This window comes from Lissotriton vulgaris, chromosome 2_1, assembly GCF_964263255.1.
Source record: "Lissotriton vulgaris chromosome 2_1, aLisVul1.2, whole genome shotgun sequence".
Taxonomy (NCBI): Eukaryota; Metazoa; Chordata; class Amphibia; order Caudata; family Salamandridae; genus Lissotriton; species Lissotriton vulgaris.
Window position 1 is genome coordinate 84,322,982 of NC_141687.1, and position 6,000 is coordinate 84,328,981.

A 6,000-nucleotide genomic window follows, 5' to 3' on the forward strand; every position below is an offset into this window, starting at 1 on the left:
AACTTAAAGAAAGACTGGTGGAAGCAAGATAGGAACTCTACAACAACAATTCTACCTCAGAGACGCACCTGTTATAACCCAATATCCTTTATAAATGTAGTGCATCATTTATAAGCTAGCTAGAGAAACATGGTTTAATTTCCGGGGGAGGGGGCGGAAGCAGGAGGATCTTGCTGTCGTACGCCCACAGCACGAAGGAACAATGGACAAAGTGAAGGGGGGAGGGAGGGGAGGGAAAGAGGGGGATAGCAGGGAATAGATTAGTTCGTCTGGTAAGTCTTGTTTGTTGCGTTCGTCTTGTTCATGTCTTTGTCATTAGAGTAGCCAACACCCTAAACAGATCGCCGGCGGCATCAGTACAATCAACCCTTAACCACAGTGTTAGCGGACAGCACTACATAGCCACACACCGGTCATCCAGTTCCATAACACACTTAACCCAATGCACTCCCAATGATGACCCAGTCGAGTAGCAATTCACTACAAACAGACCTCAAAGTCATCTCACTTAATGTAAAGGGTCTTAACCATCCAGTCAAAAGGAAAAAACACTAGACTACCTAGCCAAAACAAATGTAAATTGTAAATGTAAATTGATACTTGTAAAGCTCACTACTCACCCGCAAGGGTCTCAAGGCGCTTGTACGAATACCGCTGTGGAACCCATCCTGGCTTTCCCTGTGAGGCGTCCACTCCTGGGCACCCCCAAGGTGGAGGCCAGGCATCCTTAGCGTTGTGGGGGCCGTTGTGGAGATTAAGCAAGCTATTGCCCAGAGTTGCAGAGTGGGACTCCATGATTGGAATAGGCACCTAGGCGATAATTATCAGGTCCGTGGAATTTTTTAGCCTAAGACCCGCCGAGGCGGGGAATTGAACCCTGGTCCCGGGCTAGACCTCTGCATCAGGGTCTGCCGCTCTAATCATTGAGCCACACTTCTCCACTACAAAGGGAGACATTATACAATTGCAAGAGACAAAACTATCCACAGAAGAAGCAGGCAAACTCAGAGCAAGGTGGATAGACCAAGTAGCCTGCTCACCATCAGTGGGGAAAAAAAAGAGGAGTCCTCACTCTGGTTAGTAGCAAATCCAACATAACCATAGAGAATGTACAGCAAGACGAGGAGGTAAGATTACTGATCACGCAGATGAAAAGGGTAGAAGAGACAATACTAGTAGCAAACATCTATGCACCCAACACAGATGACACTCCATTCTGGGAGAAGGTAACCAAAGTCCTAGAAACCAGCGCTTCACACAGCATGATGTTAGTGGCGGGAGATTTCAACATGGCAATAGACCAAACGCTAGACAGACAGGCCAAAAACAAGACACGAACGCCGACCTCGCACAAGACACTAATGAACCTGTGCAACAAACTAGACCTAGTAGACCCGTAGCGCTTGCAACACCCTGATACTAGAAACTACACCTTCTACTCGCACCCACACAACTCCTACAACAGAATAGATTACATCCTCCTATCCGCAACCCACACTCACCTAACCGAACACACAGACATCGCAGCCAGAACAATATCAGACCACGCCTGCATCAGCCTACACTTAGTAGGAAGACATAATGAACACTTAACACGCAGATGGCGACTTAACCCAACAACCCTAGCTAAGCAAGAAGACAGAGCCAAGATTCAGAAAGCCATCACAGAATACATTGCAGTAAATGAGATACCTGATACAGACCCAGCCACGCTGTGGGAGGCACCCAAAGCAACCATCAGAGGAGTACCAATAATAATAAAGGCGAGAAGAGACAAGAGCACAGCTAGCTCAGCTAGAAATAGACATCAAAAGGCTAGAAACTCAACACATAGGAGACACCAACAACCAAAACGCACTAACAGAACTCACAAAAAAGAAATACGAATTCAATAGAATACTCAGCGAACGCGCAGGTCTCTGGATAAAAAAGTACAAAGAGATCAATCTGTGTGAAGCAAACAGAGCAGGTAAATCACTGGCATCATACCTCAAGTGCAAACAAAGACAACACAACATCACAAAAATCACAGACACCACAAGCAAATCACACACCCGGCATGAAGACATTGTACGCACCTTCAGGAAATTCTATGTGGAGCTTTACAAAAAAGATGAGGGACTAGACATAAAGCGAACGAAAGCCTACCTAGGGAACTTAAAACAGCCAAAAATCACAGAAGAAGAAGCGAAAGCGTTAGGCCAAGACTTCAAGCCGCTAGAGGTTAGGACAGCCATCAAGGCACTAAAAGATAACAAGGCCCAGGAGCAGATGGTTAGACAGCACCATTCTACAAATCATTCCGAGAGCAACTCGTACCTACTCGAACGAAAGCCTTCAACTATTTCGGAATGGCTGGTGAAGTGACCGCAACAATGGCACAAGCCAACATTATAGTTATTCCGAAGGAGGGTTAAGACCCACAATGTCCAAAAAACTACCGACCAATATCACTCATTAACCTAGACTGCAAACTATACGCCAAAATATTAGCAACAAGGCTGAGCAGTTTGCTCCCACAGCTGATAAGCAATACACAAGTAGAATACATGAAAGGCCGGATGTCTAGCGACAACACCAGACTCCTCTGCCAAGTCATAGAACACTGCTCACACGCACAAAATCCAGCAGTCACAATCGCACTTGACGCAGAAAAGGCCTTTGACAGGGTGTCTTGGCACTTCCTAAAAGAATGCCTGCAAGCATACAACCTGGGGGATACGTTTGCCAGGAGAGTCATGCACATGTACAAAAACCCGAAAGCGCAGATTGCCATTAACGGCACAACCTCAGTCCCATTCGTCCTCCAAAGAGGGACTAGACAGGCCTGTCCGCTATCCCCACTGCTGTTCTTACTAGTACTAGAACCCCTGATCAAAGACATTCTCACAAACGAGAACATAGCAGGCATATCCATCAATAAAACCACGGCCAAACTGGCGGCCTACGCAGATGACTTATTGATAATTACGGAAGACCCAACAGTATCCATACCGGCACTTATGAGCACCATTGACACCTACGCTTCCCACTCTGGGTACAAACTAAACGGAGACCAGTCCGAGTGCATGCCCATGAACGTATACACGACCAGAGAAGTACTAGGGGACTCAGGGCTGGTGTAGCAAACACAATCGATCAAATACCTAGGAATCAACTTTGGTAAGGATTTAAGAACCACCCTGGACCTAAACGAAAAGAACACACTGACAAAGATAAGAGGCCTGCTGGAAAAATGGTCACCCAAATTTATCACTTGGTGGGGAAGAATAGAAACAGTCAAAATGATGGCTATACCTATAGTTAACTGCCGGGCCAGTATGCTCCCCCTAGCACTAACCGACGACTTCCACAAGAGAATAGACCAGGCACTGAACAAATTCATCTGGAGGGACAAAAAACCCAGAATAGCCCTCCAAAAACTTAGACTGAAGAAAGAACATTTCAGACAGCCTGCATAGCCAGACAAGGGTTGCACTGTGTAATCAAAAACCAGAAATACACACCAACGTGGTTAGCCCTAGAAAAAGCCATCCTAGACCATTCAGAACCCCTAACCCTCCTCACAGCCAACAAACAGTCACTAAAAGGGAACCCAATATTCAAGATTACAAGAACTGCCCTCCTTAAGGTAGATCAGAAACTAGAGGTAAGCCTAAAAAACTCTAAGTGGGTGGCACTATGGGCTAACCCGAAAATCAGATACAGAAGGAAACCCCTAGAAATAAACACGTGGAGTACACTAGGCCTCTCACATCCAGAACACCTAGAAGAGGAAGGCAAACCGCTCACTTTTAACACCATAAAGGGTAGGTTCGGCCTTCCAGAGGCGGAACTATACAACTTCCTGACCATTAAAACAGCGATCACAAAAGCGAACCTAAGCAGTCTTACCCCATCAATTTTCCAACTCATGGAAAACCTAAACAAAACGGGGCCCCACATATCACACATATATAAACTCCTCCGCTGAACGACCTCAAAACTCAATGAAAAAAAGAAACAGTACTGGGAAAACCAGATAGGCCGTACTCTCACAGAGCAGGAACTAAGGACCATGTTGGCCTTCCCCACGCAAAACCTAATTTCACCAGTACTAGCGCAAACTAAATTTTGGTTACTACACCAAGCACACTGGACCCCAGCAAAGCTTGCGAAACTGAGCCTAAGAGAGAATAGCCAGTGCTGGAGCTGCAACAAGGGAACAGGGGACCTAGCCCATCTAATCTTCCAGTGTAGCAAGATCAAGAAATTCTGGGACAAAGTGTTCGACTTCACCAATCAGACACTAGGCTGCACCCTCAAGAGGGAGTTCTGCACCCTAACAGCACACATCAACACCGACATCAACACACAACAAGACAGAAACCTTCTCGACTTCCTCCTAAATAGCGCCACAAAGATTATACTGGCCAAATGGAAAAACAACTCCAAGGCCACCTTTAAAGGGTGGATAAACTGGGTTATATTCTTAAGAGGTGCCGACAACACAGCACTAAGATATACGCCCTGGAAGAAATCCAACAGACAGATGTGGTCATCACTAGACAAGGCGCTAGACCCATTCAAACCACCGTAGTCAAAATAAACTACGAGATAGAAACAAGATGTTGTACGCCGATCTTCAACCACCTGCCAACAACTATATGTTACATGTTTCATGTTATAGGTCTAAGAACTAGCTTAGAGCCAACAAAGGAAGTCCATCGTAATGTGTTCACTGTACTATCAGCCCAAGGGGACTTGGAACCAACCGCCTAACAGAGGAAAACAACGCATAAATAGTATATGTGTTTTTATTTTGTGTGTGCCATGTCTGTAAAAATACAATAAAAATATATTTAAAAAAAAAGTAACTTTATAGCCTGACAATGATGGGGAATGGCAAGAGCTTGTGGGAGGGCATTTCCGGTTAAATCAGAATATGTTTGTGCAAGTCATATGTCTCGGCAAGGAAAGGAGTACCTCTCATCCTTCCATGGTCGAATGGCTGAGTACTCTAAACTGAATATTTGTGACATTGCTCGAAGTAATAAATAAAAAAAGTTTCATATTCACGTGTTTGGTCCCCGTTCTGAGGTGTGAAAAGACGAGAATGATGCATTTTAGCTGCATGCATTCTACCAGGTTTTACCTGCCAAAATATGTGAGGGGCAGCTCAGATGTGCAGTAATTACTACAACACTCGTATTTCTGAGAGTTTACACAAGTCCGGTCACCTGCAGGAATTGGGATGAGGCCACAATGTGAGCACCTCAGAATATTTTACTCCGAAAGGCCACCCCACCTTCTGCCTAGTTAGAAGCATGCATAGTACAGTAAAAAGTAATTGGATTCTGCCTTAGAATCGTTGCAACGCTGTCCATATTCCCAATAATTAAGGTAAAAAAGTCAAACTCGCGACAATATGGGTTTATCCACAAGCGAAGGCGTTAGGATTTTTATTTATCACAGGTTCCAATTTACCCGGAGAGGCAAGGTCCGAGTCCTGGCAAAACCAGCACAGTCTTGCCCACCTGTCCTCAGCCCTGCATGTCCTTCCAGGCCCACCTCATCTGGCCCGGCTGTCTTCCATCACAGCCTGGCTGGCTGTTTCCCTGGACACGGCCTTGCCTACCTCGCTTTTCGCACACTTTGCTATCCATTCTACTTGTCAAAGCCCCAGGTGCCGCCGCTGGGCAACAGGAACTCACTACAGATACAATAATATTTGGAAATAGTAGGTTTGTTGGTGCCTACCTTCCCAGTCCTGACGCAGGCTGTCTCTGCAGCAACACACTGGCCCCATCTGCCAAGAGGAGTGGAAATGGAACCCTGATAATGTGTACCTGAAGGCAGCAGGAGAGAGGAACGTGTCAGTGGGGGAAGGTTGTAATGATGGGCGCCGCATCAGTCGGAGCCCACATTCTGTATGGGGTTTACGGTAGGGTGACAAGACGCCCTGGATTTGCCCAGGCTGTTCCGGTCTTTCACTGGCTGGCCCTGCAGATTTCGGCAATT